The sequence below is a fragment of the Toxorhynchites rutilus genome, chromosome 3, assembly GCF_029784135.1.
Source record: "Toxorhynchites rutilus septentrionalis strain SRP chromosome 3, ASM2978413v1, whole genome shotgun sequence".
NCBI classification, from domain to species: Eukaryota; Metazoa; Arthropoda; class Insecta; order Diptera; family Culicidae; genus Toxorhynchites; species Toxorhynchites rutilus.
Genome location: NC_073746.1, coordinates 323,052,817 through 323,078,012, shown reverse-complemented (window position 1 = coordinate 323,078,012; position 25,196 = coordinate 323,052,817). Strand labels below are relative to the sequence as shown.

Genomic DNA, 25,196 nt, shown 5'->3' with positions numbered 1-25,196 from the left:
CCTAATTGAAACTGAACACGTTCGAAAAGTCGGGTCCACTTTCGAAAATTGCCTAATTAATATCATAAACATACAATAGATAATACATATAATACAATGACAACAACTTTACTCAGTCTCCAGCAGGGATACCATTGAAATTATTTTTAAATGAAAAGTTACATCACATAATCTCACATGTATGGCCTCAAACGGACACATGACATTATCTAAACTGGTTACTGGATATCAACATCCACAATACACCGAAGTCTGGAACAATAATAAAAGTCGCACATATACAAAAAAAAATCCATCACGTCATAAAAATTGTTTTAACATTATAGTAAAATAACCAATGACAAGTTTAATTCATTATCGTTTTGAAACAAAAAAACAGGAAGTGGGTTATATCTATGGTATAACCGCAAGGGTGACGTAGGACTATCGTTGATTTAGAGATCATTTCTCGCGTAACTTTTGAAAAGGTCCTATGTAACAAATGTAAACAAATCGAGTTAATGGATGCACGCTATTAGTTTTCTATCATTGAATGTATTACGAAAACAATCGTTCACGTATCTATCTTCTTCATCTTTTTATCGCCGATACAAAAAATATCCAATGTACAGATTCGAATTTTAAGCACCCGGCTGTTACTTCGGACGCCACTTTCCTCCGACGGCCGAAACGCCCGAAGTAACAAAGCAGTCAATACAACTCGCAGTCGTACTTCGGAATTTGTTTCTTACAGGTGTTGTTATCGATTTCAGTGCAATTCAACGAGTGATAACAATAATAATCAGTCTTTAGAACGAAATGCTGATATTTGGATTGTTGTTTATTAGTTAGTTTCAAATTTTTATAGTGCAACGTAATATGTCCAATGTGGAAACGCGGGCAGTCAAAACGTCCAATGTAACATTTTTCGCTCCGAGACTTCAACCTTAATCTCAAATCACGGAACAATAGTTACGATTGGTTTTACGGAGTTATTCTTGACAGCTAGTGGTGAAAACAGCGATAAAGATTGATAGCTTTTAAGACAATTCGCGAAATAATGTTCGGGTCTTCAACTACGTTTTTCTCGAGTTGGCGAAAATGTTACATTGGACCTTTTCAAAAGTTACGCGAGATTTGTTTGAAGTTGAATCTAAATCCATTCTGAATGAATGAATAAATGAATATTTGGGAGACTTCGAAAACGAGAGCGTTACGTTGGAGGCACAAGGTTTTATGCATCCAATATAGGATACGAAAAACCTTGTTCTGAAGAATAATCTTCAGAAGCTAAACTGCTAACTGTACTTGATTGACAAATCACAAACCCAAATGTATTATATGGATATTTTATGGATAGAAAACATTAAAATAAACTCTTTCACATGAATGTAATTTTAAATTCCCAGAGGAACTGGCAGATTATTTTCAGTAACGATTAGATATTTCCACATTTTCCTCGATACTGGAAGCCCACCTGTGGTTAATGCTAATTCGATAACCATCTGTTAATAGCACTTGCTTGAAACATATTTGGTCACAGTGTTACATGGATAGAAAACATTCAATTAAACTCTTTCACATAGAGGGATCGAGTGCCTTTCTCAAGGCAAGAGGGCGGAGGTGGTAGCGCTGGAGTAGAGTAGAGTAGAGTTTTCAAAGGGCCTTTCTCAAGGCTAGAGACGAATGAACTGCAAAAGTTTAAAGTCTCTATAATACAATACCTTCCTTCCTTTCACATGAATGTATTTTTCAATTCCCAGAGGAACTGGCTGATTATTTCCCAGCAATGATTAGATCTTTCCGGAACTTTCTCGATACTGGAAGCCCACCAGTGGTTAATACTAATTCGATAACCACCTGTTAATAGCACTTGATTGAAACATATTTGGTCACAGTGTTACATGGATAGAAAACATTAAAATAAACTCTTTCACATGAATGTAATTTTAAATTCCCAGAGGAACTGGCAGATTATTTTCCGGATCTTTCTCGATGCTGAATGGCATCCAAACGGAAAGAATTCCGCGCGTGTATGTGTGTGTGTGTGTGTGTGTGTGTGTGTGTGTAGCGGCTGCTTCGAGATCTTCCCGGGGAACCGTTTGTGGCATCACTCTCCTCCTGATGGATTCCCTTCTGGCCTAAGGTGCACAAACAGGCTCTTGGTGACACCGTTCATCCGCGCTTTCATGATAAACGAAGAGCTTCACCACAACAGCGACAACATGCTCCAATCGCTGTTCAATTAGAACTGAGTGGATTTCCGAGCGGCGCTCGCTTTTATACCGATTGGTGATTTCAATAGCCTGTTTTGAAAGCAATTTTAAGACTATTGAAACAAGTTTTTGGATCAATAAGTAACAACTAGAGAACGCGTAGACATTTTATCTTTCGAATGAAGTGTCTATCATACAATTTCGTTCAGTTGTTTAGGAGCTATTAACGCTCAAAATCTCGGTCTCCGGCGTAACGCTTTCGTTTTCGAAACTTTGATTTTACACCCCGGTATAGAAATGAAAGACGTAGTCCTACGTCAAAAAATACTACTCTACAATCATGTTTATAATAATCACTTTTCAGTGAAAACTACAATAAAATACAAATAGAAATACAACAATAAAGTAAATGCAAGCATTACACAGAAAGATATATTATTTTACACAATAAACTACAATAATTTTAATTAACTAATTGAAAACGACCTCAACAAATTATTTCCCGAGGGTATATTTTCTTCTCATCAATGCTTGGATGCAAGCTCTAGTACAAAACACCTTGCTCCGAGCCGCTAACTGTTTGTGATCATACCCTTAGAAAAATCCTCGGTCGAAAACTACTAAATACATTTGGTAATGAAAAATTAGTAGAATGTACAAATTTTTTGTACATATTGTCAACAAACCCGCATCCCTACCAGAGATTAGTATATTTTACTCGATAACATTAGTAAGCTTGGATATTGTCAAATCTGAATATTGGTGAGAAAAGCGCGTATTAACCATTTACATTGTTCCCATAGGGCAATACGGAGGTATAATAAGGATATAATTCTGATACGTGCATTTTCGGCGAGAAAATGTAGCCGATATTGGGCTTCCGAATCATGGTTCTGCTTGACATATGTGTTTATTAGTACGGTCGAAAATGACTATAGATTGGTAGTATTTACCAAAAAATTCGTTATATTTACTAATTATTTCTCTCAGTGTAGAGACCAAAGCGGCATAGAAAGACACCACCATGTACAAACTTCGCGTTTGTGTTGTTTTGGTTGATTTAAGCGAAGCACACACACAAGGTAGCGGTAAAGCAAACGAAAAAATAAACAACGGCAAAACGATCTGTGCTGTTACAACTACATCTACTGCTAGCATAAATGGGGCTCGGTGAAAATTGTTCTCGGTTTAACCAAATGAATGGAATTCATGAATTCTGTTGAATTCCGAATCCGAATTGAATTCACTACGCCAGAAGAACTGGCTCGTTACAGATTCACAAACTTTCCGGAGCAAAAAAACACTATCTGCGACCGTTATTTAAAAATAAACGAGGAGCGTGAACGCGTACGTCTATCACCAACCGATGCTCTCGCAGTCTCCTCATGGTTCTGTTTGGGCTATAGATTGATAGCATTAACCAAAAAATTCATTTTATTAATTAATTATTTCTCTCAGTGTACAAACTCATATTCAGTGCAATCAGTGGCGACACAAATGCTTCGTTCAACAATACAAATGCACTTTGCACATTGCGTTCCCTAGACATTAGAAAGTATTGCGGAAGATCAAACCGGCATGACCCAAAGTACATAGAATAGAAGGTAAGGGATATTTCCTGTGTATACACACGGAGAGCGCATGTATTACACACACAACGAAATTAGTAATAAAAAATCCTCAATTTGTTCGAAGTTCTGAAGTTTTTTTCAATATTTCTCGATTTTAAAAGTTCTAAACATCATAAAAAGTGGCAAAATCGCCGGTCGAGTCGACGGTAAACACGATAGTGTACTTGTTTTTCACTGCAAGTAACGTTTTATGTGAATTTCTATCGATTTCATACTGAATAGTTTTTGTTTACTTCAGCAAACTGTTGAAATACCACATTCCGCGATGCCGGAACACAATAATTTCGAATGAGATAAACTAATCGGAGATGTTTTCAGTTATCCCATGCATTCGCTCCTTGGATCGGGAACGAGAACGACACTGCTTCGATATAACCTCTCCACACATTTGTTTATCGGTTTTGCATTATTTCTATAGTACAGGTGCGATAATTTCAACTGTTTTCAATTTTAAAATAATTAAGTATACCACTATTCCATTATTTCGAAACATATTTCGAGACAGTTCTTGTGTTATAATTTAAAAAATTAAAAAATGTTTGAATTTATATGGATTCGATCTATGGTTAATAACTATTTTTTGCTTTTTTTCTTTGCCTACCACTACTTGAACAAAGCAGGGAGTAGACTACCTTCTTATTCTACGTACTTTGGGCATGACCAAGGAAAGTGAAGTGGAAGGTAAAACGTAATGTCAGAATTGCCGTTCGGACGTATCCCGTATGTTTGAATTTATTTACATAGATCGTATCCAAGCAACACTAAACATTGACTACAGTGTCGCCGGCATGCGAGATGAAGAATAGAAGGTGGGAAGATTCACGAGTTTTGGTTGTGTTAAACTTTGATTGTATTAGTAGCCTGGAAGATTGGAAGTTCACATATCAGGCATACCAGTCAGTTACACAAATGTTACAACGTTGAGTGTGTCAGCGAATAAATTTGAAAGAGGATATATAGAAACTAATTACATATTTCCAAAATATATTTTTCGCATTATAAAAAAAACAGAACATGTCACAAACTAAAATGTTTATTTTTTTCTTTGATTTCTTCTTATATCAGAAAGAGTATTCTAATGTCTACTACGTTTGGATTTTAGAGCTTCATGGAAGTTTTTCTCTTGTCAGCAATTGTAATTACTTTTTTCATAATTAGGGTGTTGAACACTTCATTCGTCTAAAACTAAGACACAAGCGGAAAACTTTTCGTCTCAATCTAGTTCATAAGGAGTCAATTAAATTTATTTTTCAAGTGAATATTACATGAAAAAACTTGCAACCTTTTTTCCCATCCACTGTTGAAGGTTTCTCCGTTAAAAGAACAAAAGATAATGTGACTCTGACTTTGTTCATTTACGTTTTTGGTCGACGAACGAGAAGATAAATTGAATTGAAATTATGTTTAGAATACCTCAATAATACTGAAATTTCAGTTTCTGCTAAATTGTCAGTTGGGCTTTTATGATTTTGAACGCTAACATTGTTTTCAAAGCATTCCCTGAATGAATCATATCACATTAGCCGAGCCAGCTGGCGGAAGCATATGCATAAAGGTTGCTAGGTTACTATTTTCAACGACAACTGTTTATTTATTATACTGCTTCAAATATCTTCGACGAAATCAAATGTAACCATATCAAGGCAAGAAATAACATAAACATATCCAAACCTTTCGTCTTGCCATTCCTCATACGTCTTTTCTAAATAATGTAAGCGTAAGGCCGATTCCACATTATCCGGTTTTTTGCAGGGGTATGACTAAAACGTCAAATTCCTCATATTGCCAGTGTACCAATATTGCTGCGGTTCACTGACATTTTGGTTCTGTCAATCACTGTTGTTTACAATTCGATCCGGTTATATAATCGAATAGTGGCTAGCTTTAAACTCCATGTTAAATGTAAACACCTCCATGTGGAACCGAAATATGAAAATCGCTCATGCAGTTAGAAATAAAGCATACTATCTCCGTGATTTCAACGATTTCAATCCTCGCCAATGATATGTTGGTAAACAAATGACGCTATATTGATTTTGATTGGGTAGCCTATATTCAATTCATGTCTAACCCCTGGTTTTTTGCCGGACCGGTTTGAAACCCAAATGGCAAATTTCGACCGTACCCAAAGTACGTAGAATAGAAGGTAAGGGATATCTCCTGTGTCACGGAGAGCGCATGTGTTACACACACAACGAAGTTAGTAATAACAAATCCTCAATTAGTTCGAAGGACTGAAGTTTTTTCAATATTTCTCGATTTTAAAAGTTCCAAAAATCCTGAAAAGAGACAAAATCGCAAGTCGTGCCGACGGTAAACACGATAATATACCGCTTTTTCAGTGCAAGTAAGTTTTTATGTGGTTTTTTTTATCGATTTCATACTGAACAGGTTTTGTTTACTTCAGCGAAATGTTGAAGTACCACGTCCCGCGATGCCGGAACAGAATAATTTCGAATGAGATAAACTAATCGGAGACGTTTTCAGTTATCCCATGCATTCGCTCCAAGGATCGGGAACGGGAACGACACTGCTTCGATATAACCTCTCAACACATTTGCTTATCGGATTGCATTATTTTTATAGTACAGGTGCGATAATTTTACAGTTTTAAATTTTAAAATAATTAAGTAAACTGCTATTTCATCATTTCGAAACAAGACAGTTCTTGTATTATAATTTGAAAAATTAAAAAATGTTTGAATTTATATGGATTCGATCGATGGTTTATTACTATTTCTTGCTTTTATCCTTTGCCTACCACACTTGAACAAAGCAGGGAGTAGACTACCTTCTTATTCCAGGTACTTTGGTCTTAGCACGAAATAACAAATCATCATTATTTCCAGCGGAGGGTTGTGCGCTTCAGGCGCATTGTGATAAGGTAAAATGGATTTTCATACTTATGTTATTTCGCAGCATTTTATTTTTGCAAATTCAGCCTTATTCTTCGATTATTTCTCGGGTTACAGATATGCTTATATTTCGTCATGTAGTGCTGAGGCACGGAATAAAATCGATGACAAAATCAAACAAGAAAATATGGCCTCCGTCTGATGTTTTCAAATGAAGAACGCATCTATAATCCGTATGTAATATTATTTTTTTATTGTTCATTTTAATAGCGTATCCATTGACTTCAATGTTTACGCTCTTGAGAACGATGTTCCGGAGCCACATGTTTAAAATTTAGTATTTGATTTTTCGTATGTGTCGATAATATTTCAAATTTAAAATGGCGTTCAATACAAAACAACAGACTGTCGGATTCGAGTTTCGTTTGCTATTATTTGATGTGGATGTTACCGATGAACGATTTCTTACTGTTCTCAGCATTAAGAGATGTGTGTTTGTGATTGTAAATGTGTTTCGCAATAATTGTGTCCATTTTGGTACTAGTTTTTCAATGTTTTTTTTTGTTTGCTTCCAGACGTGCACTTCCGGATTCCTTCCACCCAATTCTAAGCTGGCTGTCTTAGAAACATAACAAAACAAATTAACTCTTTTTGATTTGATCGATTGGGTTACCTGTAGGCGTCTGCACTTCAATCAGCGAATATCCTGATTTCTCCCTTTCCGCTATCTACTTATTGATTTTGATCGGCGTGTAGAGAAATATTAGAGAAAAGACTCTAATCAGGACCTTGCTGCCACTTATCTTTTATGTGCTCGGAGGATGCCAACATCAAAGCTATCAGTGAGATTTGAAAACTGTACAAGTGCGTACATCTTAGCTGTTTTGATGCATCAAAAACATGGCTTCCTATGAGAAGGCTGACTTAAACGGGACGAGTGCTGTAGCCTACTTCCTGCTGAATTTATGAGGGGCGCCGTTAGTCGACCGCATCGAACCGATTCTCGTAACGTCATCAACGGTGTCTCGTGAATAACGTATAAATCCAAATGTTAAGACTACGGTGAGCATGAGTTGCGTACCGGGACTAACCTATATGGTATCTGTATTAGGAAGCCGAAATGGAAAAGGTGAGATCCAACTTTCCTAATTCGAACTGGCACTAAATTGTAATATGTCCTTAGCTTTTCCAGACATGTATTCCATCCAAGTTGAAGATCGCTGTGACGACGAGTTCCGATGCGAATACGCAGGAGTGAATCCTTCGTGCAAGTATTTAGTTGTAATAATTATATTTGAGACAGCAGCTAGTGTAGGTCAGTCGTGATTACTTATAACATTTCATTTTGCACAATTTTGAACGGGGAACTAAATTTATGTTTGACACGGTTTACAAAAAGAAACAAGTAGAATAGTGGCTAGAGCATTCAGTTTGTAAGATTTCAAATGTGTTCACGAGAAAACGAGGACTGTTATTATTGTACTTGCGTTTGAAAAGCGAAGGCTGATCCGCTACTCCGCTCAAATCTTACCTCGATTGATCAATATACTCAACAGCGCAAAAAATATGGTTAAACCAGAGAGTTGTGGCAGCCAATTTGGTAGATTTCTATTTCAGCTTGAATCCAAAGACTATTTTGTAGAATACGTATGTACAAGAGTGATTCAGTATGTAATCTTATGAAGTAACACTAAGTCCACAATCATTCACTTTGCAAGCTTCGAAGCAAAGGCTCATCTATGCCATGTTGGGCTCATTCTAAACTAGACTCAATAGCCAAATAACCGCATTTTTTCCAATTCATTTATTTGTAAGGCTCAATCGCATGAGCTTTGCGGAGCCACTAATTCATGATTTGTTTTTACAGAATTTCAACTTAAATCTATGTTTAGTAGGTTTCGACCGATTACTCGCGGTTTACCCGAGTTTTAACAATTTTTGTGGGACGGGTCAGGTTAGGGATATGGATATGAGGTATCGTTGTCCCAACCGAGAGTTGCCGCATGCACTGTAGCATTGTGCATAATGACCAGGGATAGCATCTGATGTTCTATTATCTGTCGAGGGTGGGCGACGGTGAGATGAGGGGACAAGACAAACAAACTAATAACGAAAAAGAAAAAAACACAAAAGCATTAAATTCTTATACCTGACCGTTTCACAAACATATAGATCAACTGCATATAGCAGATGTCGCGAGTTCCCAACACGTCTCTATCAGGAACATAGGGTTGTTTTCCTTGGGCCCTAAGGGCATTCAAAAGGTCCTCTCTGGCTGCGTAGTTATCCGTACATTGCCAAACTGCGTGATCGATGTCATCGTAACCGTTTCCACACCGACAGACATTGCTTTGAACAAGATTTATTCTGTGGAGATGCACATCTAGCGAGTAGTGGTTGGACATAAGTCTACTCATTACACTAATGAAGTCACTACTTACGTCCAAACCTTTGAACCACGCTCTCGAAGAAACATTTGGAATAATTGAATATAACCACCGCCCAAGACTTCCAGTGTCCCAATCGGTTTGCCAACTCAGGAGGGAACTCTGACGCAGTAATTGGAAAAATTCATCGTATGAAATCTGTCTATCAAACAATTCGCCTTCCTGGGCACCCACCTTTGCGAGAGTGTCCGCTTTCTCATTGCCAGGAATTGAGCAATGAGAGGGGACCCATACAAAGGTTAACTTATAAGATCTTTCGATCAGTGCACTCATCTGCTGCCTCACTTTTGTGAGTAAATAAGATGGGTGCCTACTAGTTTTCATCGACTGGAGACCCTCAAGCGAACTGAGACTATCCGATAAAATGGAGTAATGGTCTGCAGGCTTGTTGGAGATCATCCCCAATGCGAAGTCGATTGCTGCCAGCTCAGCAACATAAACGGAACAAGGTTCCTGCAGTTTACGGAAGGCGCTCGAATTTTCATTGAAAACACCCATCAGTGAAGTATCTTTTCATGCAATTGACTTTTTGGTACTTTCGGTTAAAAATACGGGGAATGAAATTTGGTCGAAGCTGATCTGAAATCCCAAGTATTGCTTGTTTCATCGACAGATCGTATTCAATTGAGGAACTGCTGATGGTGAAGTGAGCACGGTCTGGAGTAAACGACGGAAGACAAATATCTGACGAAATATAGTGGTAATTAATTCTCATAAACCGAGATTGTATATTTAGCTGAAGAATTTTTTCAAAGTTTTCAATCACAAGTGTGTTCGTGACTCCGCATTTCACCAGTATTCTGAGAGAAAGTTCCCAGAATCGATTCTGTAGAGGAGTTACTCCTGCCAGAACCTCGAGACTCATGTTATGCGTTGAGTGCCTATAGCCAAGGGCTATACGCAGACAATGATATTGAATTCGTTCCAATTTTAGAAGGTGACTTTTAGCTGCTGAGAGAAAGCAGAAAGAGCCATATTCCAGAATAGATAAAATTATTCTGTTCGGAGTTTTCTACTGGAGAGTTTCGGATTGAGGTACTTCACCAGTTTGAGGTATTTACCAGATTGATTTTATTTCTGTCGTTTTGCTTACAAGAAAGTTCTTAGCCTAGTGTATATAATAAATGGTTCAATACTTCCAAGAGAGGGATAGCTATAGTTACGCTATGCTATGTGCCATTCGTTAATAGTAAATAGATGTAGGTCAGGTCGCAATGCGATGCGGAGGGCTGAGCATTGCACTTTGTGTTAATGGTAAACAGATGGAGGTTAGTGAGTCATGTCGCTTAGTGCTAGGGCGCTTGGGACTTCTCACGTTACAAATAATGAGTATGGATTCGGGGAAGGAGAGTGTGTCACATTGGGTGGTTTATGACATGGAAATGGGAGAATGAATGTGTAAGCGTGCGGCGAAGCAGCAAACTCGGTTGCGCGAAGGAATCAACCGTAATGAGTCTGGCTTGCACGTTACCGATTTGAAGTAGAGTGTTGAGTGAAATTATTCAAGAATAAACTGAATAAACCGCCTCCGCACTTGTTCCCAACGGAACGCGTAACGAACGGAAGTGTATCAGAAATATTCCTTATCAATAAATTGAACTAACTGCCTTCGCACTTATTCCATACGGAACGCGTAACGAACGGGACTTAGACAATCTATCGATTTTATCCCTTCGACAAGTTGATTCAACTGCCTCCGCACTTATTCCATACGGAATGCGTGACGAACAGAAGTTGAACAGTTTGCCGACATCTACTACTCGGGAGGATCAACGAGAACAAGATCTTCACGAACTCCGCGCGCAAATTATACAATTATTGCAACGGACGTTGGAAGTCTGGATGCTGCTGATCTCTCGTTAGCAGACTGAAGACTGTGATATATTTCAAGGAACAACACTTGGTCTTAGTTTCGCTTAAGACTACTTATGGCTGCGGAAGGCAGCCTCAAACTACTTCCTTTATTCAGATATGGTCGAGTTTTTATACAAGATTTTTGCTGACATGATATATCTTAAATCTAGGTCAAATATCGGGAATGAAGGAGAAAATTCTATTCTCATATAGTAAAGTTCTATGCGTCACTCGGTCAAGAATTCAGAGCGTATATCGAATGAATGATCCTTTGTTTTAGTTCCAGCCACAGCCGGCCGTTGGTTTTATGATCGTTCGCGCGTTCGCTTATTTTATGGTTTGTTTTGGTTCTATGTTAAGCGGGCGCCCCGTGACCTTCTAAACTATAAATGCTATAGCTGAGCCAAACACATGCTCGCTTCAAGCGATAAAACCTAAACGCTAACTGTTCCAGAAGCTATAAAGTGGCAATGAATGAAAATAGTGAATGATGCGTGATTCTAATCTTGACCTTGATTTTCTACTACTCTCATTGGAATAACAAATTCTGTCGATTTCTTACATTTCCCCTTCCGTAAATCTACCTACTCGATTTACCCTTAAAGAATTTGTAATTACTTAAGTCTAATCCTATCAATTTATTTCTTCTCTCTTTTTTAATTCGTACATTTATATTATCATTTCACAATCTTGGGTAAACTCGTCCGCATATGGGTTGTGTTGATGGTTCTTCCATGGGTATAGCCGTCTCTCTAACTGTGGTAGCGTTGATGTCATCAGTTGGTTCGGTCCCTTGGTTGACCGATGTTTCTCGTAAGTGTCGTACCGCATTCCGGTGCGAAAGAAACGTCGTGAGTGAGTCCCAGAAAGACGCTACCAGTTGCCAGCCGAATCCATATATATCGTATAGGATCCTGCCGTGCATGATTGTATCGATGACAAACTTTATCATCCTGCCGATCATATATAGTCCAATCGCTGTTGATGTGATATTTCCCAGGAATGTAGACCAAGTCATGAGCCGCTTCCAGTATCTAGTTATTGCATCGTCAATTACATCACCAGACACTAAAGCTCCGAAGTTGAATCCTTGATCATTGGGTCGTTGACCAATCAGCACTCGGTGTAGTACGTTTGTTGCCGCTCTGCGATCTCCTTGTTCATAAATCATATCTCTCATCTTTTTTAGATTGTCGGCGTCGTAAACACCGCTCTGCATTAAGTTTGGAAGAGGCGTGTAAGACCATGTTGTTACTATGTCCGACACTAATTCCTCTGGTGGAGTTGTTTCACGTAATCGTCCATCAGTTGTATACCATTTTCCTCCGAACTTGAATTTTGCTGGTATTAAAGGTGTGCAATCAATTTCAATTCCGCGGTTTTGAAGTATCCTGGTCACAGGTGCCAAAAACATTGACCTGTTGTTGTAATCGACTGGTATTTCTTGGAAGCATCTTGTTTCAAATTTTGGCGTCACATAAACTGGTTTGCATTCAATAACATGAAGTACTTCACCAGCAACAACGGCTGTGTATCCAGATCTCTTCATAATACTTGATACAAATTCCGTTGGATTGATTCTTGCCAAAGTCAATTTTGTTTCCAATAGAGCCTTATCAAGCTTGCACATCTCAGTCATAACCGTATTGTATACATCATCCAATTTCTGACCAACGTAGTTTTCGACGAAGGTAATTTTTGAATTGAAGTATGTAAATAAATCATTATTGGATCCTGATGTGGGTTTTCTGACAAATGGTGATCTCATATTTGATAATTCTACAATTAATATCCTGGGATGGTCTGTTTTAAATCCGATGTGTCCACATATATGTGTTTTTTCTGTAGTTTTTATCGAAAATAAATGTCTTTCCGATATTGTGCTATAGATTACGATTTCTCCAATTGATTTTACTTGATTATTTCTTGTTTTATTGACAACACCTTCGAATATAACGAATATAACTATTATTAAAACTTGACCTCTGTTCGTACTGTTTAGTTTCAATTCTTGGATTACTGTGTTATCAGCAAGTGTTACTGCTCCGCTATAATGAGCCTTTCGACATTCTTCTGAAGAAAATTCTTTTACGATGTAAGCGAAGCCGTGTTGATAATCGGAAGTGTGGGAGTGCATACCACAGTGTTGAATGGATCTTTTGATGATGACTTTACATTGAAACACCTTTGTTTCGATTTTTGAATTTCTTTGTAGCATTTGTATTCGAAGTTCCGTTGTTGTTAAGTTTGTTGTTGGTGGTAAGCATGAAGCTACATCCAACAGTGAATATGTTGTCATATTAACTTCCGTGTTAGCACAGTCGTATGCGATCAATCCGTGAGATGACGAACCCAGTACACTGCATCCGAAGAATAACAGTGCTGCAATCAACAGTTGCATGAATGTTAATGGTGTAAGTGTATTTGATTTCCTTATTATTTTTCTTCTCGGTTCATCTTTTTTGGAGTAATCGGTGTATGCCATAACATTTGATGTTTCTGCCGTTAATATAATTGAAGTGCAAGGATTGATTCGTCGTCTCTTTTTCTTGGGTTCATAATTTTCGCGATTCAATTTGTTATTTTCGTTAACTATTTGATGAAGTCCGGTAAATGTGGTAGTTGTTTTGTTTACTTGTTCCGTCGTTTGAACGGAATCCTTGCGTATATTTAATACTGCTAACTTAGTTGCTGGTCGTTTAAAGGTTCCTTTGGCGGTTTTTATAAACGCTGAACGAACTTGACCGTCTTTTCCTTTAATGACTTCAGTAACTCGTCCTTTCATCCATAGACCCCAAGGTAGAGTACTAGCAGTTATCAGCACTATATCGTCTATCTCTATGGGTTGCACTTTATGTGTCCATTTTTGCCGTGGTATTAATGTTGGTATATATTCGTTTTTGAATCGATTCCAAAACTGCCTACTGTAATGATTTACTAGTTTCCATTGAATCCTAGTGAGTTTGTTGTCGTCCATGTTTTGAGGCGGAACGTATTCACCTGCTCGTCCAATTAGGAAATGGAACGGAGTCAAAACCTCCTCCTCGTCTGGATTGCACGGTATGTGCGTTAGTGGGCGACTGTTTAGAATGAATTCAATTTGAATAAGAGCTGCTCGTAGTGTTTCAGGGTAAGGTTTTCGATTACAATCTATCATCTGATATAAATTATCTTTGATAATTCTTATGAGTCGCTCCCAAACTCCTCCAAATTGTGGTGATGCTGGAGGATTAAAAGTCCATGCTATCTCCATTCTTTCAGCTTCGAATTTCGTCATGCGTTCATTTATTTCTTGGACTAACATTTTAAGTTGTTTTTCTGCTCCTACGAAATTCGTTCCGTTATCGCTGTATAAATGTTTGATCTTTCCACGTCGGTTTTGGAAGTTTTTAAGGCACATCAAAAAGTGATCCGTATCTAGTTTTTCAGCCATTTTAATATGTACTGCTCTTGTGGTCATGCATGTGAATATTACTCCTCATCTCTTTTCAATTGATCGTTTTACCACGACTACAAATGGACCGAAGTAATCGACTCCGGTATTTGTGAACGGATAAGCATACAAGTCTACTCTGGCTGCTGGTAATGATGCCATTTGGGGTGGCATAGGCTTGGCCTTCATTATAATGCATTTAGAGCACTCTGCCTTTACTTTGTTGAGAACTGTACGCATATTTGGTATGTAGTATCGTAACTGTAATGCTCCAAGTACTACATTATCTGAACGATGAAAATATCGTTGATGATATTCGGCCACAATCGAATATGTTCCATGATCTTCGGCGGGTAAAATCACAGGATGTTTTGTTGATGTATGCAATTTATTAGCGTTTTCCAATCGACCTCCAACTCTCATTATGTTGTATTCATCGAGTATGGGGGTAACCGCTGATAATTGTTTATTTCTTATATCAACGTAACCGTTTAGTTCGATATCATGAATTTCCTTGGAGAAATGCGTCATTTGCATTTTACGAATTACTACTCTTTCTGCAGTTTGTCGATCTTTGTACGTTATATTGCGAGTAAAATCAGTTTGCATGTTTAATCGCTGGTTTCTCTTGTATTGTAACCAGTCAACATATTTCTTCATGATACAGACCAGATGTATTAATTTACTCCAACTGGAGTATCGTTCCATTCCGATGAACATAGGGTTTGCTTGGTGCATTCCTACCAGTTTCAATTCTTCTGTTGACTCTTTAATTTTTCTTCTTGGATACTCGATGATTGGCCTCTTTAGAAATTGAGGACCCTTTATCCATGTTGACTGTCCTTTAAAATCTTTTGTAGCTTCGTCGGCGGGATTCTGTTCAGACGGTACATAATGCCATTATGAAAGTGTGGAGTTTAACTGGGATGTATGAACGAGTTCCTCATTCTGGGGATGTGATACGGAGTGAAAGTAACAGAGAACTACGCAACGTTTTACGTCAAGCTTACGTCTCGGACTGGCTGTCGAGCAGAGTCCGGGTCGTCATTTTATTCCGATTTCTGTTTTCTGCTTTCTTCACTTATCTTACATAACTTACAGTCTAAAGTCAGACTCTCGAGGGAAAGAACTAAAACACCTAACATGTGTCGCAAACGGAATTGTAAATAAGGAAAAAGACGTTACACAGCAGGGCGCTGCCGATGTTTAACATTTATGGCTAGCAGCCGTGCGGAAACATAAACACGTGGTGTTACAGCATAATGTGTTTTGCGTTTATGGCTTAATGAATAACAAAACAGAACCGTCGGTCGCTTTTAGCGACCTTGAGCGTTTTACGTTATTTTGGGTTTGATGCATTTAATGTTTACCGGATGGGTGGCCTAAAGGTCATATTACACCTTTCCCCTTTTGGAAGATTGATGTAATCAATCGTATGTGTTTGATTTGGGAGTTCGTCTGACCTTACGATTACAAATAATTTCTTATTTATTGGGTACTGTATTTTAATGTATAATAGATATAAAATGTGGTTACAAAGTGTATGGCCCTTTTTTTTTTTTTGGATTTTATTATATTTACAATTATTATATTTATAATTCTTTTGTTCACATATTACGTATGGTGAGGTGTATATTTACATTGCTTGTGTTATGTTTAAATTATCTAAACTATATTTATATAATCTTAATTTTCAATATATATTTTTCAACTATTCGGTACCCCTTTCCTCTTTTAGGATGTAGGTTTGTAGGGTATTAATCTATTTTTATGTACAGTTTGGGTTTTTTGTGTTTTCTCGTTAGAAATAGTCACATTTGGGTGGCTTATGTTTGTGACCTTGAATGGTCCATCATATACTTTGTCTAACTTTCTTCTATTTTCGTTCGTGACCATTACTAGGTCGTCGATGTTTACTTCTAATTGATTCGCTTTCTTACTTTGTACTTCGTTTCGTTTTCTTCTGACTCTGTCTATTATCTCTCTGGCTGTATTGGATGCTTTTTGTAGCTTATATTGCAGTTCTTTATGATAATCATCTATATTATATATTGGTTCAATGTATGATGCTGTATTTAAATTTTGAGGTACGGTTGCATTTGTTCCAAAGATTAATTCATAAGGTGTGTAAGCAAAGTCAGTATGGGGTGTTGTGTTGTAACAAAAAGCATAATAAGGCAACCATTCATCCCAGTCACTATGTGCTTGGTTGACAAATTGCCTTACGTACTCGTTGAGACAACGATGGTTTCGTTCTAGACCTATAGTTTGAGGGTGGTATGGTGTAGAAAAATTGTGTTGCAGTTTCAATAGTGCAGACAGGTTTTCGAATAATTCATTCTTATATTCGGTTCCTTGATCAGTTTGAACTGTTTTGGGAATTCCGTAGATGAGAATACAATTTTCGACAAATGCTCGCGCTATTGTTGTTGCTTGTTTATCAACTATTGGTTTAATAATGACATATTTCGATAAGTTGCATTGTATAGTGAGTGCGTACCTGTTTCCAGAATTGGATCTATTAAAGGGGCCAATTGTGTCAATAGATACACAATCGAATGGTTTTTGGGGTGTTCTAATTTCGGTAAATTTTTCATTGGTGTGGATTGTATGTTTGATTTGTCTGCATTGTATACAGTTTCTTACATAGTTTCTCACGTCGTGTTTCATATTCTTCCATGTGTAGAGTCTACTTAGCTTTTTGTATAGTCTGTTAATTCCAATGTGTCCTCCGGTTGGAGTGTCATGATTATTTATCAGGATTTCTTTAAATTCATCTGAGTTCTGTATCACACGCTTGGGTGTGTACAATACTATTTGCAAGTCTTTTAGCACGTCGTTACAGCTTTTCTTGAAAATCTGTACATTGCATATTTGGAATATAATGCTTGATAGCGCTAGAGCTATCGCACTAATTCTCAATTTTTTGGCCATATTTTCTACTTGTTTCAATACTTTTCCTAGGTTTTCTTCATTATTGCTTGCAATTTTTATTGTTGTCGACATTAATTCTTTTGTACCTGATTTCTTTGTTAGTGCGCACTTAATTTCATGACTTCCTTGATTATTTATGTTTTCGCTAGCATTTGTTCCGTTCGTCTCCAATACGCGTCCGAATTGGAGTTTTGGTAAGTTATACCATTCGTTTAATTCGACTGCTTCGTATGCTTTGAGTTGATCAGGCTCATTGCTTACGACAGCAGTGGTTCGTTTTTCTGTTTCATTTTTATTTTCGTTCAACTTTCTGGTCATTCCTCTTGTCTGTACCGCTAAAATGTTAATTGATTTCAGCGTTTCTGAATTTATATTAACCCTTGATAGTGCATCTGCTGCAACATTCAATTTACCCTGTACGTATTGTACCTCAAAATTGAACTCTTCCAGGTCGAGTCTCATTCTTGTTAGTTTTGATGACGGATTTTTCATTGAAAACAGGTAAACCAATGGTCTATGGTCTGTTTTCACAGTGAATTTTCTGCCGTATAAATATGGCCTGAAAAAGGTAATGGCCCAGTGAATTGCTGTTAATTCCTGTTCTATTGTCGATTTATTAGCTTCTCCTTTAGTAAAAGCTTTACTGGCATACGCGATTGGTAGTTCTACTCCATCGTGGGTTTGTGCTAGGACTGCACCACATGCAGTTTTTGATGCATCTGTAATTAGGATAAATTCCCGCGTGAAATCAGGAAATTGTAGAATATTTGGAGACACCAAAGCATTTTTTAGCTTTTCGAACGCATTTTGGCATTCGGGTGTCCATTCGAAAGTTGAGTTTTTACGTAGTAGTTTATTTAGAGGATGAGCAATATCTGCGAAGTTTTGAATAAATCTTCTGTAGTAATTACACAATGCGACGAAACGTCTTACTTCGTCCGCGCTGGTGGGTGTGGGAAAATTCACTACTGCTGAGAATTTTGATTTATCTGGTTGTATTCCAGATGCGGATATATTGTGTCCGAGGTATGTTACGTCGGGTCTAAAAAATGAGCATTTTTGCGGGTTTAATTTTAAATTAAAATTTCGTAGTTGTTTGAAGACTTTTTCGAGGTTAGTTACATGATGATTAATAGAGCATCCAACTACGATGATATCATCAATATATAGGAATGCGCATTCTGGAGGTAGACCACTTAATGCTATGGTCATCATCCTTTGGAAGCTATTCGGTGAGATATTTAATCCAAATGGCAGTCTGTTGAACTCATAATGACCATTTGATGTTGAAAATGCTGTTAATTGTTTTGATTGCTCATCTAATTCAATTTGATGGAATCCAGACATTAAGTCTAGGGTTGTGAAATATTTAGCTCTACCAAGATGATCTAGGATTTCATCTATTCGTGGTAAGGGGAATTTATCGGGGGTAATCTTTTTGTTTAGTTGTCGGAAATCGACTACTAAACGCCACTTTTTGTCTTGGTTGTTAGACTTTTTGGGGACTAGTAGGATGGGTGAATTATAGGGTGATATTGAATGTTGGATAATTTTGTTATTTAGCATTTTATTAATTTGTTTATGTATTTCTGAAATTTGGGTCTCTGGGGTACGGTAATTTTTAATGTAAACGGGTGTATTGTCTTGTAAGTGAATTGTTTGTTTGTAAAAGTTATTCGTCGTTAGTATGTCGTCTTGTAATGCGAAAATGTCGTTGTATTCAGTACATAATTTTGTTAATTTTTCTTGAGCTTGTTGTGGGGTTTGGCTTAAGTTGAGTTCTTCTAGTAGTTTTTCGTGTCTTTTTTGTGTATTTTCAAATTGTGTTGCCTTGATATTATTTATCGTGTATTTTTCTAAAGGGATAATGGTGGGGGTGAATGATTTAGGGATATGTATTTCTTTACTGTTAGTGTTAATTATCTTGATGAAAGGGAAGTTACGGTTTATTATAGAATTGGCGCAGAAAACGCCTGGCTTAATTTCTTGCGAAATGATAACGGAGTCTGTTTGGATTGAGGGTGTTTGGGCAGTTTTGATGATTTGACATCGTGCTGGTATTATGTATTTATCGTCCCAGTTATCTTGTATAGGTATTTCAATATAGTTACTCTCAAATGTAAAGGATAACAACCAAGTTTTCAGACATAAGTTGCATTCGTGTTTTGTTAGAAAATCACGGCCTAAAATTCCGTCAGTATGAATAGGAAAATTTTGTGTTACTACTTGGAATTGATGAGGAATTTCTATATTGTTAATGTTTAGAGTTGTATTGGTACTAGCAAGCGTTTCGATTTTCCCATCTGTCACGCCGTTTATCACACATCTATTGTTACTATTCACCAGTTGGTCTCTGTTTAGTGTGTTTTCTTTTATTAGTGAGATATCTGCTCCTGTATCAATTATCAAAGTGCACGGCTTTCCGCACATGCGCAATCTTAAAGTGACAAACATAGAGCATGTTAAGTTTATGTTATAGATGTTTATTGATTGTTTTGGAACGTTAGTTCTCTTATCGTGTTTGCCTCCTGTTCTTGCTCCGGTACGGGCTGGAGGTTGCCCGCCGGGGGTCCTAAGTTTCCCGCGACGCGCACAAAATGTGTGGCCCGGTGCGGATTGTTGTTTCCGCGCTGTCCCCTAAAGTTTTGATTTCTTGAATAATTTGCTTGGTTATTTTGGTGGCTGGGTGTTTGGCGATTGAAATTCTGCCTTTGTTGCCCAAAATTTTGTCGATAATTTCCTGCTTGATTGAAATTATGTTGCCCATAATTCTGACGATAATTTCCTCTTTGGCTGAAATTATGCTGGTTTCGGCCTCTATTAGCGAAACTAGTATTCGGGTGACGATAATTATTACTGGGATTTCTGTTTTGATTTGACCCCGAATAGGTGAATATTGATGTGCTGGGGTTATTAAAATTTTCCTCCAACGCTTTGGTCATGGCGTCGGAGTAAGAGTTAAAAGATCCAGCCCTTATTATAAGGGAGGTTTTTTCGTTTCTTAACCCTGCAGCCAAAAATTTGATGCCTTCTTTTGTTGCCATTGCTGTAGCAACTTTAGACGGGATCTCTTTCGCAATGTAGGCAGTTTCGAGATTAAATACTAATTTTTCTAGTTCTAAACAGAATGATTCGATGTTACCGTTTTGCTTGAGGTTAGCCATTTTTGCTAACACTTGTTCTGGTGGACATGTGGTGATTTTACTTTTTATTGTTTTAATAATATCACTTACGGATTGAGGCGTCTCGGCGAAAGCATTTCTCGCCTTGCCCTCTAATTTGGTTAAAACGACATTAATTATTGTGGCCTTGTTTTCTGCCGTTTCTAACGTCTTAACTAGATTCAATGCGTCGGTGAAGGCCTTTAATTTATCCACGTTTCCATCGAATTGTGGTACAATCGAGGATGTGGTTTTGATTATTTCTAAAATATTTGCCATTTTTGCTCTCTTGGCTACTGTAATCGCGAATAATATGGCTAGGGACGCTTCCCTGAAAGATCGTGGTTTACCCCTTTCAATTGTAACTTTGATTGAGTTTAGTAAAGAATTTGCTTTTTCGACTTTTTCGACTATGTCGGTGTTATAGTTAGTGTCGAGAAAGTTTGATGCTAGTTTCCTTATGTATCTCACTAGCGTTTCGGCTTCGAAAAGACGCTTTTGTAAAGTGGACTTCCTCAATTTTTTGACGTGTTCGTTATTAATTATCAAATAAATCTGCTCCAATTTATACAAATTTGATTGGATGCGGCTAGTGATTTCCTCCATTCAAGAAAAGAAAAATGCTTGTTTTTGTTGTTAGGTTTTATTCGGTTTATCTATACATTGTCAGATACTGCTGCGTGAGCCTTAACTGCTTTCATGGCATGTTTATTCATGCATCCCTGGTAGGCTTTGTATGTTTTTGCTACTAGTAATAGTATAGTTATTGCCAATATGACGCAAATGATGGCTCCTTGGGCCTCGTGGACAGTGCTATGATTGTCAAGGTGATTAAGTATTTGGACTTGCGCGTCGCCCGTGTTAGCGACTGGTTTTGTACTAAATAGTCCCATTTGAATTACTACTAATGCACCAATTAAGCCAGAAAGAATGTATATACTTAAAAAAAAATTTTTTTTTTTCTTCTTGGTCCCTTACTACAACCTAAATCTGTTTCACTTTCACTTAATTTGTTTTTAATTATATTTTTAATCAGGTTTGACTTACGCTGCGTTATTCCGTCGTTGTCCTCTTCATGGTGCGGTTTTCCGGGGGAAGTCGATTACGGGGGAGGGTGGCTGCCAATCGCCACTAGCGCCTATATCCGGCTTGGTCACCGGATGGGATCCTCAATCGCTCGGGCTGCTATCACCGGTCTACGTCTTCTGCTGCTGCTTGGGGTCTCCTTTGTTTTTCCGTTTGTTATCGCTTTGCGATATTCACTGCACACACACAGTCTAGCATGTCTTTGCTATTATTATCACGACATCATTTTTCGCGACAATTCCTTGGTGTCTCTAGTGCACTTGAACTTGGCACCACTTTTTGCGGCAATTTAACTGATTGCTCGCTTCATTCACTTGCAAAATAATACTGTCATTTTTTTTTTTTTTTTGGTTTCTGGTTATGTGTAAAAGCCACGCCGCTTGTTAGTCACTTCACTTGTTTCGAACAACACATTTATTTCCCCTTTTTTTTTCTTCAGGCACGGATTTGTTCTTTTTGATTGCCACTTTGGTGCGTTATTTTCGGCGCTTCGGCTGGGGGAGCGCTTCCGTGTTGCCACTAAAACTCTGGTGTTTTTTTTTTTTTTTTCACTGTATTCATATCAATAAACTCACTGTTGCAGCGTCCGATCGCTGATCTACGGTCGCCATATGAAAGTGTGGGGTTTAACTGGGATGTATGAACGAGTTCCTCAATTTGGGGATGTGATACGGAGTGAAAGTAACAGAAAACTACGCAACGTTTTACGTCAAGCTTACGTCTCGGACTGGCTGTCGAGCAGAGTCCGGGTCGTCATTTTATTCCGATTTCTGTTTCCTGCTTTCTTCACTTATCTTACATAACTTACAGTCTAAAGTCAGACTCTCGAGGGAAAGAACTAAAACGCCTAACATGTGTCGCAAACGGAATTGTAAATAAGGAAAAAGACGTTACACAGCAGGGCGCTGCCGATGTTTAACATTTATGGCTAGCAGCCGTGCGGAAACATAAACACGTGGTGTTACAGCATAATGTGTTTTGCGTTTATGGCTTAATGAATAACAAAACAGTGTCTTATCTTTGCTTTATACTTTTATTCAAAAAGGGTTTTATTCATTTCTCGTCACTCCACGCGTGCATCCGCGTCGAGTGTCATACAAGAACTGTCTTAATGCTAGTTACATGTGTCTTAAGCTAACTTAGCCAACAGTTTGTGGAGAGTTTCATTGGGAGGAGCCAAGTCGATTTCAAAGGGGAATAGCCAATCAATCGAATGCAGTGTTCGATGTGAATGGTGTCAAGAAATAAAATTGCTTACTGCGCTCATAAGCGCGCATATCGATTTCATGGGAAATCGTAAAGTGTCACGACGACTTTGTGTACGGTCGCGTATTTAATCAGAATAGAACTGGGTTTGTTTTGGTTTCTGGTTTATTGCCTTTAGCTGCGCGCGACATGATGTAAGGGTGCATTCATATCGCCCGCGCATGTTGGCATGGACGAATGTGGGAGAAAAACAATTAACGAAATAATGCAGTTGCGCTTGAGGAATGTTTCGTGGGAATCGTAAATTGAAGTGACCACGCATGAGTCATTTATTTTGAAACAATCAACTGCTTATGAGGAGAAGGATAATTTGTATATTGGGAGTTTTAAGATGGACTTTGGAACGGGGTTTGAAATCATACTACACCATCCCTCTTTAAGAGAATGATGTAATGCAATGGAATCATTCTTAGTATTCAGATTATGGATTAATTATTCCTTGGCTTCTCTCAATGTTACAAATATTTTATAGACTTTTTATAGGTTTCTAAACTTTTATTTTCCAAAGCTGTTGGTATATTGTAAACAATGGTATGTGGTTTTGTATAATATTGGTAATTTGATATATTTCTAAAGATTTCTATAAATAATTGTAATATAATTGGTTTTTGCGAATGAAGTAACTTCTCTAAAAATGAATGTTGTTTGATTTTATATTTTTATCAATCTGTTTTTGTGTACTGTCTGTGTATGTTCTGTTTTGGGGTTCTGAATCCTGCAGTTTGTATCTAGTATTTCTTGAACTATATATGGTCCGTCATAGAATGGATCAAGTTTTCTTCTGTTTTCTATTTTTAGATAAACTTTGTCGTTTACTGTTAAATGAATTGGATTAATGACATTTTCTGAGTTTTTTGCTCTTTGAATTTTCTGCTCAATTAATTTGGTTCTTGCTATTTCATTAGATCGTTGTAATTTAAATTTTAGTTCTTTACTATATTGTTCAAAATTATATATTGGTTCAGTTCCTTTTTCAAATAATTCTTGTGGTAATTTAGCTTTAGTTCCAAAAATTAATTCATGAGGGGTAAATTCATGGTGTGAATGTGGGGTTGTGTTATAATTGAAAGCATAGAATTTTAACCATTCATCCCAATCCGATTGATGTTCGTTAACGAAAGATCTCAGGTATTCATTTAAACATCTGTGATTTCTCTCCAAAGAACCAATCGTCTGAGGGTGATAGGCTGTACTAAATTTTTGTTCAATTTTAAGCATTTCACAGATCTGTTCAAAGACTTCGTTATTATACTCAGTTCCTTGATCAGAACGTAAAGTTAAAAATGTTCCGTAAGTTAAAATAAAATTGTCTACTAATGCTTTAGCAATTACGTTTGCTTCTTTAGTAGGTACTGGAATTAATACGACATATTTCGTTAATTCGCATTGAATACTAACTACATATCTATTGTTGTTGTTACTTTTTGGTAATGGTCCAACTGTATCTATTGAAATACTTTCGAATGGGTGATTTGGTGTTGTAGTAACTACTTGTTTTTCTTTTGTATGCTTTATGACTTTGTTTCGTTTGCATAATTCACAGGCCTTGATGAATTCTGCAATCGATCTTTTCATATTGCTCCAATTATACACTTCTCTAATTTGAAGGTACAACTTATGTTGACCAATGTGACCTCCTGTAGGGGTGTTATGGTAATCATTCAATACTTTTTGGATGTCTTTTATTTTTGTTAAAAACATTGGTGGATTGTAAATAATAATTTCTATTGAATACACTTGAGTATTCGCTAATATTTTAAAGTTTTCAATTGATATCATTTTAAATATTTCGTCTTTTGTCGACAGCGCTAATTTCTTTTGGTTCATTTTAATCATTGTTCCTTCTATTTTCAGAAGTGCAGATTCTAATGTCTGACTTCCATGTAAAATTTGTTGATGCACTTGGGCAATAATTTTATTGTTTTTCTTTAAATAAAATATCATTCCATATTTGTCGACGCGTGTTTCGAGTTTAATTAATTTCTTCGTTTCTGATGGATTATTTGTCATGTACGTAGAGAAGTGATCAGTTTCTCGTGGTACAGAAATTTGATTATCAGATGTTTTCATATTTGAATTATTTTTCGAATTACGAGTCATCGCTCTTGTGCTTACTCCTAATATATTTAAATTTTTTAATTCATCAGAGGAGGTTACTATTCTTGATAAAGCATCTGCTCCTACATTTGATTTTCCTGCTATGTATTCAATTGTAAAGTCATATTCTTCTAAATCAAGACGCATTCTAGTTAATTTTGAAGTTGGATTTTTCATACCGAATAAGAAAACTAACGGTCTATGATCCGTTTGTACTAAAAATTTTCTACCGTACAG

The 25,196-nt window shown here is 37.2% G+C and overlaps 1 long non-coding RNA gene across 1 annotated transcript; it reads left to right on the top strand.

Moving 5' to 3' along the window:
- Nucleotides 1–6,647: 6,647 nt before the first annotated feature.
- LOC129775185 (uncharacterized) lies at nt 6,648–9,532 on the top strand. The gene is made up of 4 exons (XR_008742874.1): nt 6,648–6,710; nt 6,799–6,914; nt 7,257–7,810; nt 7,865–9,532. It is a non-coding gene; the product is annotated as an uncharacterized LOC129775185 (long non-coding RNA).
- Nucleotides 9,533–25,196: the final 15,664 nt, after the last annotated feature.